We start from the raw sequence: 14,526 nt of genomic DNA on the forward strand, positions 1-14,526 counted from the left end.
CATATGGTGAAGGCTGTCGAGCAGCTCCAGAGTGTGAATATTGGGAGCAGACAAAGATCATTATGGTCGACAAAGATTTCAACGAGCTCGAAGTGCTGCGAAAAGCGGGTACACCAGGTGATGCAAGCTCTGCAGATCACAGATCACCGGGGGTCCCCTCCGTAATTCGGTGTCTGGGCGCTATTAGTAAGTTGAATCCACCAATCTCGGAAATTTTGCTGATTACGCTACACCACATGGGTACACTCGACGAGGACCTGATTTCTATCGACATTTCCTTGCAAATTAGCACTGGAAGTGACGAAATCCGGCACAACAAGCGGATGATCGAGCGAGAGAGGTTCAAGATCGCGCAGAGTATTTTAGATAGGTATTCTCGGATCTAGTGGATCTACCTGAGAAAACGTTTCACACTGCACTAGCCATTGTGGAAGACTGGTCGGATACCCTGCGCCAAGGTGACGTGGCAATAAATACGCAAAGTGATGGTAAGTAGACGAAGGCTATGGCAGGTCCGCTATCAGAGGGAGAACCTCTTGCATCTCGCACCAGGTAACGACTTGCACCGCTATCGAGATCCCATAAGTTGTTACCGCCGTACCGAACAGCCAAGACGAACATGTCTTCGTTTTTGTTGGATCAGTTTCGCTTCAGGTGACCTGCTTGACCGCATTTTCAAAGCATCGTTCGCCATCAGAGGCAAGAAGTGACCGTTCATATATTGCTTTCACGATTCATTACGTGAGCGATAAGTTTGAACTCGTCAGCTGGACACTGGAAGTAAAAAAAAATACCAGGAAAGACGATGCTGATGCTGTATCTATTGCTCTGGAAACGATTATGGTCGATTGGGGTCTTTCTAAGACTCTTTGCTGCCGGTTTGTACGTGACTCGGGTTTGAGCATGTAGCTGCCGGCAATATCATGGAGACCGACCACGCGGCCTGTATTGCACACGAGCTTATTCTTGTCGTTTTCAGTCTAGTGACAAAGAAGAAAAAGAAGGAGCAGCATTTACTGGCATGGGAAACCACGGTTACAAATGAGCCAGGGGCTTTCACCACCAAAAACGAAGAAGACGACGCGCTAAGTGAACGATCGCGTCCTTATGGGTAACCTTAGGGACACAGCAGTAGATGAGCTAATGAATAGCTTTGTTTCGGACACACCGAATCGGACGAAATGGTGAAGATGCGCAGAATTATGCAAACGTTTCGTACACTGGTTGTGTGTTTTCGTAAGTCTCCCAAAGGGCCGATCCTGTTTGGAGAGTATTCAAAAAGGGGAGCTGGATGTTAAACCATAAAATGCTGTTACGTTCAAGGTCGACTGCCTCACACGCTGGAACAGTTGCTGGGATATGCCCTTACGCTGTATTTGACTACAACCCGCATTACATTCTTTCTTTGTGCACTTGCAGCCTCGTCGTGGCCGCGCTGAGCTTAAGGACATGCATAACAAGCTGAAGCGGCCAAAGTATGCTTACTAATTAGCTATCAAGTGCCTGATTAAAATGTCGGATCCATTCGATGAGCCGACAAGAGAGCTGAGTGGACAAGGGTATCCAACCCTACCTCTTGTCCTGCCGATACTTGCTGGCCTTCGGGAAAACATTTCTCAGAAGAAGTTGTTTGACGCTGACGTGCATTCTGCTGGTGACGAGGATTATGTAAGCGATGTATTGGTCATGGTTTCGAAATGTCGTAATACCGCTCTAAGCTATTTGATAGTCGCTTTGCGCACTTAGAGTCGAGCAAGCTGATGTGGGTGTCGTATCTGGATCCTCGAGTAGCGAGGTATATGAGTCATCTTGGCGCAGACGACAGACCAAAAGCTCGCGATCTACTTATCGCTGCTACCGTGCAATGGGCCCGCGATGAAATCGACCTCACGGAACGTGGGATTCTGTTTTTACCAGTTCCCGAAAAGAGCATGGCCTCTGGCAGTTTTATCCTACACTTTTTTTTGGTCCCGATAAATTGACTTATCGTAAAACCATCTTGGAAGAGGTCTGCAGCACAGCGTTCACATGTTATTTGACCAATATCACGGCTCTAGGAGCTGTGTCAAAGTCAACAAAGCCACTTCAATGGTGGGGCGCACGGCAAGAGACGTATCCAAATCTCTGCAAGCTAGCCAGGATGTGTTTAGGCACTGTTGAGACATGTGGACCCTTCGAGAGGGCTTTCTCGACTAGCGGTAACATTGTGACTGTCCAAGGAAGCTCATTGGCGTCAGACGTTGTATGTGATCACGTTTTCATGGCGGAAAACACTCACCGGAAGAAGGACGTGAAAGATGTTGTTACCACCGCGCGGTAAAAGAATTGAGCGTCAATATATTGCTTTGCAGTTAATAGATTTGTATCTTGGTTCTTATTGCTATCGTGGTTTGAACTGGCTTCACGCTATAGTAGCTTAAATGGACAAATGAATTTTTGGGTATTACATTCACGAACAATGACAAAATATGCTGTATAGCAAACTGCTCCCATTGTGTACTAATTACCTTTACAACCTCGGTCTTCTTATTTGTGTGGTAGCCATCAATCAAAGACGCTGAAGCTTTACAACACATCAGAAAGCTTCTCTAGCCCCATCGGTAGCGCTACTACGAAAACTCGAGCCACATAACGACTTTCTATTCTGCGACGTCTACTTTGAAGTGCCTGTCACCGGCATCGTCATCGTTCGTTGCACCCGGGGCCACTTTTGAGTATGAGAAAAAAACTTAACATTGGTATCATAAATTCAATGACACACAGTGACAGCAATCAGATTACTAGCTACAAGCACATTTCCAGTTACTGGGTTTGATTTTTCGTCTCACTATCGCTCTTATCATCCCTCTGCGTCTCGATATGAGCCAATGCAATATCGTGCTTGGTACCCTCACTCCTTGTTCAGCTTCGTAAGCTTTGTCATGCCAGCTGAATGAAACCGACCCTAGAGGCGCATTTAAAACCACTGTGGAAGCAGCACACACTAAAGCAATTAGCTTAGTAATCTCACAGGCGAAGCCAGGCTAATTCGTATCACGAGCATCGGTTCTGAAGCTTATCTGCAAGTCAAATGAAGCACCAACCGTCGGGATTCTTACAAAGTCTAATCATAAGTAAAGACGTACCATGACTCGTTTATACTTTGCTATTGGTGAGGTCTCGCTCCTTCAGTTTTGTCGGACGAAGTGGTGGTACAATCGGACGCGCTACACTCAATGGTGTCACTTCAAGTCCCTCTTTGCGCTCACATTGGAGTGCGCCTGAGAGCGCAGTATCACTTTATCCCGCCACTGATAAGCGTGAGACATTGGTGTGTATGCTCCTTCTTCGTCTGGCCCGGTTTGTTGAACTTGATGTACAGCACCTGACTTTGTCTATATTGAAGTCTGTATGCTGAAGCGTCATGACGCTACAAAATCTGCGAAGTTGTATTAGTGTTGATTATTTCATAGAACGGAGATGAAATTGAGCCTACTACCTTTCGTTTTACGACTAATCAGGGCTTTCAAACACCTCAATGCAGCACATGTACATACAGTACATTAATTTGGTTTTAGATCACTGCCCTCCTGAAACCTTTCGCAGTACATGATTCCTTGTATAAAAATTTGCCTCCCCCCATGAATGAGAGCCACATACTTGGAAGATTGCGAAATGGGGGTTATACTTGCTCATTAAGGACCCCGCATACTAGTGTATTTGGACTGCAATAATACCACGATGGGTGAGTGATAATACTTTTCATAAAATGCCATGCTACATGGTGGTAATATAATTACTCTCCAAAATGAATGGGTCGTAGTACGGGGGGAGTACAATTTTAGAAAAACTACTAGCCAGTTTAAATTACACAGTGTAATTCCATTGCAATACAGTACCAGGCTAAGTAATGCACACTGATATGGATTTGCATATTGTATGGCAACAAAATCCATATTTTGCTACTGCCTAAGGTTTTAAAATGTATGGAATACGGTAAGGTATACTTTACAATCTTTACCTCCTTAACCTGGACAGACGCTACCGTAAGGGAGGCTGTATTCTCGCTCGATAAGTAGAGGGAGGACTACGACGCGCTCTGCAGGTATGTCGAGGACAAGGCCATGGATAGCTTGCGCAGCTACCGCAAGAATGCTATTAGATCCGGAACCAACAGCTACGTCAAGCCAGGCAGCACGTCATCGAGGCTGGGTTTCTCTATCTCAGACAACTTTGTCCTTCTGGTAGCCGCAGCCTACATTAACTATCAGATGAGGACGAATGACTCTGGTCCTTTCGAGATAGAGTTATTGTATTAGCAGCCAAGAAACAGCGCCGTGCGCTACCTGGGACTAGACGAGCGACTGTTTTCAGGGTCCAAGAAGCGCATCTACTATCAGCAGCTACTTAGGCCAGCGCCCAGAGTGGGTTAGATTGCATGGACACATTGGTTCGTCTCGCACCAGCGGCCCGCTGAGGGGGCATCCGTCACGGTATCGGATACAACGACCTTATCCCAGGCCAAGCACCTCGACTCAATGTTGGCCGACAAGAAGGTCGAACAGGAGAGCGATGAGGGCACGCTAAACATGGAATTTATCGGATCTCGACCGACCATTGACATTCAACGTTGCAGAGTTCCGGCACGTTGTTGGCTTGCCCATCCACAATCGCCTGGAAAGTGGCGTCTTCGTGTCGCTTGTGCCTCCCCCGGAGCCTGACGAATATGTTGAAGACGTCGATCACATGTACCTTTAGCGCCTGAACGACTTAGTTTTAGGTAAAAAAAATACATTAGTCTGATTAATCTCAAATCGCTCATCTGCAAAAACCAATTTGGAGTGCCGCTGTATTCAGCGCTTAAGGCGACCAACAATATCATGGTGGGGGTGAGATGGAGGCAATAGGAAGGCGGGCATAAAAGCCTAGCTCTACAGCGATCGTATACGTCTTCGACATCATTGTACATGTGTATAAGAGCGTTGTCCATTATCGCGCAGGACCTTGACAGTGACCAAGGATTTGGATGCTTTGCCACCTGTCTCGAAAAGGCGCGGTGGAAACACGACCAAGTGAAGGTCCCAGTAATTGTTTCCGACGCCACGGATCCGCAAACATCACAGGCATCCAAAATAAACACACGCCTGCCCCTCGTGAGCGGTACTTGAACAACAGCCTTTAGCATCTCTAGTAGACCACGCGTAACTCCTCGGGCGTCTCGGCCGGGAATAATTGCTGCTCTGGGTACTTGTACAAGATTCGCAACTTGGCCAGAAACATATCCATCCCGAATGGCACCGCCTCTTTTGCCCGATGCTAAACACGTTCCGTGACAGGATCAGCTCGAAGCGCAGTAGATGAAGCACGTCGATGAGAGCCCTTGCTTCTGGTCAGGAAAACGCCTCTTCACTTCTGTCAATAGTTCCTCTATGTACCAACAAGGGTGCTCTTTAGCGTACGTAGCCACGAATAACACAGCTGTAGGTGGTGTCACGGTCTTCGGCTAGAGGAAGGACTCGCTATTCTGGATGACTGCCTACGGCAATTTAGCGAGCGGCGTAAGAAGAGTGTCAAGCCCGATCAGCCCCGTTCCCCGTCATCGACTACCTCGTCCCTAGTCTAAAATGGAACGAAGGAGTTCAGACAGTGGTATGCTGACTTCGTTTACGAACGACAACTAGAGGTACTAGTGTTGGTAGGAGGTACTTTGGCAAGGTAGAGAGCTGGTGAGGGAGCTCTCAGTCGTGAATTTCCTTCTTTTACGAGAAGTGCTCAAGAAAACAAATAAGAAACAAGTATATTTTACACATCTAATACGTCTAAGTTCCTACGTCGGCTTTCACAAGATACACGACCCCGACAAGAGAAGGAGACCGCGACAATTTGGTGGAGAAGCAGGGTATCGTCTAGCCAAATTTCGTAGGAGCGTAATAGAGAAGAAGCGGAGAGAGCCGCTTGGAATACCTTAGCGTCAAAGTACTCGAGCGAAGGTGCAAGGGAGCCGGGACGAGATGAGCTCCCTAAACTGAAACGATCCAATAGGGGACGAAGAGCAGCGCCTCGCACGGATCCTGGCGGATGCTGACGAGGACCAGATCGCTGATGCCCCAGCTGAGAAAGGGGAAGGCGGCGAAGTGGATCCCAGAACGCATGGTGAATCCGGAGAGACGGCTGAGGTCCGAACGGAACGAGCGGCAGAAGGGCTGAGGGAACGAGCGGCCCCGGAGGACGACGAAAGCTTGTTTGGAGCGTCACCACGAGCCGAAGAGAACCGAAGAATGTTCATGACGATGTTGGGAACACCCCAGGGCAGAGCCAGCTTCCAAGCGTTCCTCGGGACTTTAGCGGATCGACCGACTCCCAGAGAGGAGCAGACGCGGTCACGAGAAGCAAGAGAGACCGAGACGACAAGTTCTGGAACGCGAAGGGGAGTGTCGTTCTCGCTGGATCCGTCCCGACCGTCGTTAACGCACGTGGACGAGACTGGGCGGGAGGCGCCCTCGGCGACGACCGCTGAGTACCCGCGGGAGGAGGATGTTGGAGGACTGTATGAGAGCGACGTTCCTGCGTCTTGGTCGCGCTTTCGAAGTACGACTGACTTGCAAGCTGAACCGTTGAGCAGAGTGGAACGTCACTGGGCGCCAAGTGCGACTTTGCCAGCTCCTACCACGACGGTACGCCGTGGGACGACACCTGCTAGTCCAAACGCGACGCCGACGAACCGAGGAACGACGCCCACGAGTCCGGATGCGATCCCTGCAAGGGACAGAGCGACGCCTACGCGTGAAGGGACGACGACGGTGGACCCGGCTCTTCAAGCCTTTATCGTCAACACCATCGGCCAGGCCATGCAGCAAATGGCTATGTCAAGTGTGTCCGGAGGGGCCAAACCCTCTTCGTCGAAAGGGCAAGGGTCGAGAGAGTGGGAGGCTCCACCTCGACACTCGATAAACGAGTTAGATCGACTACTGGAGTCCCCGAGGAGTGGAACCCGTAGTCCCGGGAGAGGAGAAACCGTGTATCGATCTAACCCTGGGGTTTGAATCGGCGGACCCTCGACTCCCATCCCTTTGTATGAGAAGGCTTCCGACCGAGCACAGCGAGTGTACGAAGGAAGTGGAGCTTATGGCTCGCCGAGACAATATTCGTTCTCAAGTCCGTTTGGTCCGATGTTACCGCCGGGCTGGAACCCGATTGAGATGCCTCCTACTTACTCGTCCACGCCTATGACTACGCCTTCAATGCAGGCCGGAACGAGACCGGCGAGGGCGCTAAATTAGGAAACGAAGCCGACCGACAAAAGATCGTTCCAAAGTCACGAAGGAGACCCGAGACTCAGTGGAAACGTGGGGTTTGACCGAGAATGATACCCGAGATACGCGACGCCTCACCCAACTGCTCCCATAGCTCAATATGCGGAACGTGAGCCGCATGACTATGGCCGAGGGCTCGCTCCGATGGTGGGAATCCCGAACGAATTGAGGAACGCAGTCAAAGTTATCGCTCCGATTTATTCGGACACGGCCTCAAGTGAACGAGCTGCGGCGTTTTGGCGTTCGTTCGAGAAGTGTACGATGGGCATGGACGATCAGCTGCGCTTGACGGCTTTCGAACAGTGTCTGAAAGGCAAGAAGGGACAAGAATGGTGGTACAACTCGAGGATCCATAACTTTGAGTCCCTTCGTTCCAGATTTCACAACCGGTTCGTTTGTCTGACTCCGGCCCAAACCTGGACCCGCCTTAAGACTGCCGCAAGGAAACGAGGCGAGTCGGCCGAAGAATGGGGTGATCGACTCGAGACAATATGCGACGCGCTGGACTTACCCGAACCTTTTGCATGAGGTTCGAGTTCTTCCTGGAAGGAATAAGGAACAAACAGATGCGAGCGGTGCTGAGCGGTAATATGATTGGGTCTATTGAGCAAGCCTGTCGTATTCTGTTGTTCAAGAATCTCCACCTGCCTATCGAAGAAGACGATGAGTTTCCAGAGGAAGGAATGAAACCCCTGGGCTCGAAGAATGTACCCTCGACGGAGTTACAGGTGCTTCAAGAGCTGCAACTGCTAAATCGGAACGTGCAAAAACATTCTGGAACTAGCGATGGGTACATAGGCGCGGTGGCTTCGAACGATCCGAAACCGACTAGTCCTTCCAATGGCGGAGTGAGTGCTGAACTGAGGCCTCCCAACATTCGTATGGGCCCCGATACTCGTACCGCAGAAGGAGAAGTGGTGTGCGGACGCTGCGAACGAAAAGGGTGTGGTCGAGAGACGTGTCCTCGTGCGAGAGGCCTGTGTAATCGCTGTAATCAATTTGGTCACTACTCCATGGAGTGTAGCTTGCCTAGGAGAACGAGTGGAAATCGATTTGGAGATCGTCGGACTGCGGAGTGTTTCTTCTGTCGACAGCCGGGTCATGGCGTGACCAACTGTCCCGAGATCGAGAAACTACGTAGTCTCTCGAGGAATGCCGTAGCAAGTGGAACGACGACTGCTCAAGGTTCGGCTACACCGACTGGAATGTCCCGACAATGAAGGGGGCAAGAGGGAGGGGAAAGAAGTGTCGCTCTTTCCTCTTGCCAGGTTGGCGACACAAAAGGAGATGAAGGTTCACAGCTAAGTAGATTTGGTGGACCTGAGAAGGCTCCCGAGGTTGGTGTGAATACTGGGGTAAACGCTCGGAACGTTCCTGTTGCGAGCGTGGCGATTGAAAATGCAGATGTTGTGATTGGAACGAGCAGTCTGAAGGAACGGACTGGTTCGAAGTACGAAGGAGAAGAGGAAGTCTCTACGAGGGGACCGGAAGACGAGAAGGAACGAGAGGAGGGAGCAACGGAAAGCTCCTTAATAGCAAGGAAGTGTGAAAGTGGAACGACGGATCGTTCCGATTGGGCACAGGACGTCGATCAAGGGACAACGGAACGTCCTGAGGATGCGTTAAAGACCCAGAAAGGAGCAGCGGAAAGCTCTTTGGTGACATTGAAGAGTGAAGATGGGACGAAGGATCGTTCCCATAGGGCACAATACGCCGATCAAGGGACAACGGGACGTCCCGAGGATGCGTTGAAGACCCAGGAAGAGTGCAACGGGAAAGCGGAAGCGGACGAGTTGTCCGACAAGTATACACGGGCTGAGCAGGCACTCGAGACAAAGACGGAAGACGTGGTAGGCGTCAGAACTAACCTGTTTGGCCGTGATCGGAGTAGTGGATGCTCCTGAGGAGGGCGTTAAAGTTCCCAGCGCTGAACTGAATACGGAACGTACCGAGGCGACGGACTCATCAAACGACTATGATCGTCTGTTTACCGATGAGGAGCTGGATATGCTCGAGCGCGGTGACGATCCGATAGTGCAGAGTGAACCCGAGGAGTACGACAAGGAGCTGGAAGAGCGACTGTTTCCGTTGGATGACGAGAAGATTCAGTCACGAGTAACACAGAACGCTAGCAAGCAGGAGAAACCGTCACTTGCAGAACTGAGTGAGCAGCTGGGAATACCGGAAGAAGTGCTAGAGCGCACAAGGGAAGTCTCTACGGGATAGATGAGGGAACCAGAGTACTGGCTAGATTGGTACGAGAGGACACTGGAGAATTCTGCAGCGGTTAGGCGTGCTAATCGTAACTTTAAGGACGAAACGGAAACGACGGAGACTGCGTCGCCCGTCGGCGCTATCACCCAAGAAGAAAACGGTGACAGTGCTTCGGAGGGCGACTCCGCTGAGAGTGAGTTTATACGGAACGTCTGCGTCGGATTCGACGAGTCCTCTACTGTGATAAACGGAGATGAAGACGGAGTGCCGTTACCTTTTAGGTGGCGTTCCGAAATTCGTAAGAGGGTGTACGACATGCTCAAACTGGAAAAGGACGAATACGGCAAAAGGGGGGAGGAAGAGACTGATCCGGCGGAAGGAAGCGGAACGAGGGCTGATGCTCCCCCGCTGCGAGACAAGACCAAGGAGTCGCGTTGGACGAGGAGTCTCTTCGAGGCCACCTAGCGAAAGTAGGTGGAACGACGACTTTTTCGTTCCTAAATCGTGCGGTGACATGGGCTCGTTCCTATTTCCGGACCGAGGCTTCTACCATCCATGACAAATTGCGCGACAAACCAAAAGCTTCTAAAAATAGACGAACCCGTCCCAGATGTCGTTGCCTTAAATCGGTTGAAGGAGGTGACGTTTGAACTTCCAATCAAAGCGCGGGACCAGGAGAGGCTGAAAATAGCCGATGAACAATCCGACATCTATGCCATCTACGCGCGAAGGGCTCCGCGGCCGCGAAGGTCGCCGGGATTGCGGGCAGTGAGTGAGGACGATGCCTCTCAGGAAGGGGCAGGGGCTGTGCCGGAAGGAAAGCGCGTCATTTGTAGTGTGGGAGGACTGAAGGCTGTGACCGGTGGCTTCATCGACTGTTGCCCATCTGAAATGTTGGCGGACACGGGAGCTGTGGCGAGTCTCGTGAACAGGCGAGTGCTGAAACGGCTTGGTCGGGCGTCTGAACCCCTCAAGCCCTACACTGGAAGCCTAGACAGCGTTTCGGGACACGAGATACGAGTACGTGGCGTGGTCGAACTCCCAATAACACCTGGAACGATCGATATGACTCTTCCGTTTGTGGTAGTCGACCATTTGTCCGTGGATGCCATATTGGGAACGGACTTGTTGTGCTCGTTCCGAGCAGTGATGGATCTCGAAGACCAAACGATGACACTGAAAGGGACGGGAGATGTAATCCCGTTGGGCATCTCGAGAGTGGAGGAGACTTATGCAGTCACAACGACTTCAGCAGCTCGCTTGAAGCCTGGTCACTTAGCGCTGGTCAAGTCTAAAATTCGTGGAACGATGAGAGATCGCTCCACTGTACTGGTAGAAGGCGTTCCAGGGACCGATGAGAACTTGCGAGTGGCCCGAACGCTGTGCTCCGTGCGGAATGGGATGGCCTTAGTGGAAGTCTGTAACGCGTCCTCCGGAGAAGTTGAAATTCCGTCGGGTGCATACGTGGCAGCTGTAACTCTCGTTCCTCAATCTGCTTTTGGAACGAAGGTCCGAAGTGGAACGACGAATGAAGTAAGCGCGGCGATAAGTGCCGCTGGCAACAACGAAGGAGCGGAAGTAGGACCCGTTGACGTTGAAATAGCCACCGCAATGCTGAACGAAGAAGACGACGATTTTGAAGTAAAGCTCCAAGATTCGTCGCTGGGAGCGGAACAAAGGAGGCTATTTGCCGAGATGCTAGGTGGTCTGAAGGATTTATTCGTAGAGACGTCCAAGAGACCGGGGCGTACGGACCTTTTGAAGTTCAGCATCGATACGGGAACGAGCGTGCCGATCAAGCAGCCGCCCTATCGAGTCTCGAAGGCTGAAGGGGACGTAATGGAAGCGGAGATCCAAGAATATCTCGCGCTTGGTCTAATCAGACCCTCAAATAGTCCCTGGGCTAGCCCGGTACTGATGATTCAAAAACCCACCGGCGGGGTTCGATTCTGTATTGATTATCGGAAGCTCAACGCGGTCACGGTCAAGGACAGCTACCCGATGCCATTGATTGACGACATTTTGGACGTCCTTGGGGACGCCAAGCTGGTTTCCACTATGGATATTGCTTCAGGATACTGGAACGTCCCGATGGAACTGAACAGTATGGAGAAGACGGCTTTTACGAGCAAATTTGGCCTTTACGAATGGCTTGTTATGCCCTTTTGGTTATGCAACGCCGTTCCTGCGTTTGAACGACTAATGGAGAACGTCCTAATCGACCTGAAGTGGAGAACGTGCCTCGTCTATCTGGGCGACTGTGTGGTGTTTAGTGACGATTTCCCTACTCACCTAATTCGAGTAAGACAAGTGTTGGGACGATTCCGCTCGGCGGGCTTTGAGCTGCAAATGAAGAAGTGCCACTGGGGACGTGACCAAGTAGCGTTCCTGGGACACATAGCTACGCCTACGGGTATACTACCGAACCCCGAGAAAGCGAAGGCAGTGATGGATATTGAGAGGCCGCACGACCTTCACACCGTTCGTGCTTTCCTAGGACTAACAAGCTACTTCCGACGCTATATACCAGGGTTTGCTGCTATTGCCCCCACTTTGTAACGACTAAAGCAGAAAGAAGTGGACTTCAAATGGAACGAAGATTGCGAAGTGGCGTTCCGACAACTACAAAGGGCTTTGGTGAAACCTCCTATTCTGATATATCCCAACTTCAGCAAGAGGTTCAAGCTCTATGTGGATTCGTCCCATTTGGCAGTAGGGGCCTGTCTGATGCAGGAAGTCGACAAACGTGACAGAGCGTCTGCCTACGCGAGTAAGATGTTGGTAGGATCTCAAAGGAATTGGATCAACAAGACCTGTGGCACCACCGAGATTGAGTGCTGGGGAATCGTCTGGGCGACGCGAAAGTTCAAGTGCTATCTCGACCACGGTGAGTTTGACCTGTTTACGGATCATCAAGCCCTTACGTGGATTTTTAGTGACAACACAAGGACGTCGAATGCGAAGTTGGCACGATGGGCTGCGGAGTTGTCTCGACTGAGGTTTAAATTGTATCACAAGCCGGGAACGTCCATGGGGCACGCCGACGGCTTGTCGAGGCTGTATCATCGCGCGAGAAAGGGAACAATAGGGGCCATCACGATGAAAGATCTCTTGAATGAAGAAAGGAGCGATCCGCCTGACAGGCTAGGAACGATCGTTTCAAATGAGAACGAGGGCTCAAACGTGACCGACGGTTCAGTTCCAGTCGGGGAGCAGAACGAAGAGGCGGCCCCTGCCAACGAGCTCACCCAGGAGGAACAAGAGGAAGAACTACAAGCTGGTGCTCCACTTTCCTTGCCCTCCACGATCGATGTGTTCGGGTTGGACTACGACAAGTTTGTGAAAGAACAAGAGCGGGTGCCGTGGATGCGCGCCATGAGAGCATTTCTGAAGGACGGTGCGCTGGCCTTGGATCCTCAACTAAGGTGACGGTGCTAAAAATGTCACCGCACCACTTGATGAAGAACGAGGTCCTTATGCGTCTCGTGCACTTTGGGGCTCGTGCCGGTCCTGCGCGGACAGTGACGGTACCTGTCGTCCCTTTACCGTTTATCGAGACGGCCCTCCATTATTGTCACGCGGACATATTCTCTGCTCATTTGGGAAAGACGAAGACATTGGACAAAGTAAGGCGCCATGCCTACTGGCACGGATGGCGAAAGGACGTGGTTGAGTACGTGAAAGAGTGTGCCATTTGTAGTGGTGGTAAGGGTTGGAGACCCTGGAGAGCTGGTCTAATGCAGAAGATGCCGATCCAGGAGTTGTCGGGACCGTTCTCGTTGTTAGTGGTTGACGCCGTCGGTCCTTTAGTGGTCACTCCACGAGGGAACAAGTATATTTTGGTGTTTGTAAATTATTTCACGAGATGGGCTGAAGCTTTCGCGGTGGCGTCGTTGGACACGATCATTTTTGTGGACGCTATGCTCGAAGGAGTCATTTGCCGTCACGGCGTTCCGAAACGACTGCTTAGTGACCGAGGAACGAACTTCACGTCCGATTTGGCACGATCATTATACCAGACGCTAGGGATAAAGAAGTTGTTTGGAGCCGCCTACGACCCCCAAACTCAGGGACTGGTAGAGCGATTCAACGGGACGCTGCTAGGAATGCTTAAGATGTTCGTGAGTGAAACTCAGACCGATTGGGATATCTATTTACCTCGAGTCCTATTGGCTTATCGGACTGCCTATCATGAAGGTCTTGGAGATACTCCCTTTTTCAGTTTGTACGGTCGTGACCCAATATTGCCGATCGACTTAGCCTTCCTCAACACCGGAAAGGACTGGAAAAGCAACGAGATTGCCTCGTACCGAAGAAGTTGTATCTGTCGTTACGTGACTCAAGGCGCCTGGTGGAGCGACAGCTATTAAAGGCCCAAAATCGTCACGAGCAGCGATTGGGGGAGCAAGTCAGGGTCACGTACGAAGTAGGCGATCCCGTCTGGGTCTATCAGTTTTTCAGGGCGAAAGTTGGCGAAAACAAGACGAAGAAGTTGGCATTTTCTTGGCACGGCCCGTACCGTATTGTCGGCCAAGTCGGGGAGAATGCTTACAAGATCGCAATCCCTAAATACCCCGACCGGGTCGTTGCTGTGAACGTGAATCGGTTGAAACGCTTCCGTGGTCGCTGGAGTCGACCGTACGCGGACGAAGTGCCTGGAAGAATAGCCGAGAATGTGGCCAGTAAGAGTGATAACGGCGAGAATGTGGCAACTGGGATCGAGACGAGTAGTGACGCGACCATCGAGGATGAAGCAGGGAACGGATTGCTATTGGAGCCGGGACCACTACAAGAAGAAGATCTACCTCAGTCGAGTTTTGTGGAACGAGTGTCGATCGGAGGGGAGACAGCTTTCACCGGCGTCTCGTCGCCCATTGTGGACGTCGTTGCTAAGAGAGTGGATAAGGGTGAGCTGCAGTACCTAGTGCTGACGGCTACATACGAGACCTTTTGGTTACCTCGAGCGGCGCTGTTCCCCGAGTTCGGAACCATGATAAGCGTCTTTGAGGAAGCAGACCGC

The sequence above is a fragment of the Phytophthora infestans genome, genomic scaffold (assembly GCF_000142945.1).
Source record: "Phytophthora infestans T30-4 supercont1.40 genomic scaffold, whole genome shotgun sequence".
Classification (NCBI taxonomy): domain Eukaryota; phylum Oomycota; class Peronosporomycetes; order Peronosporales; family Peronosporaceae; genus Phytophthora; species Phytophthora infestans.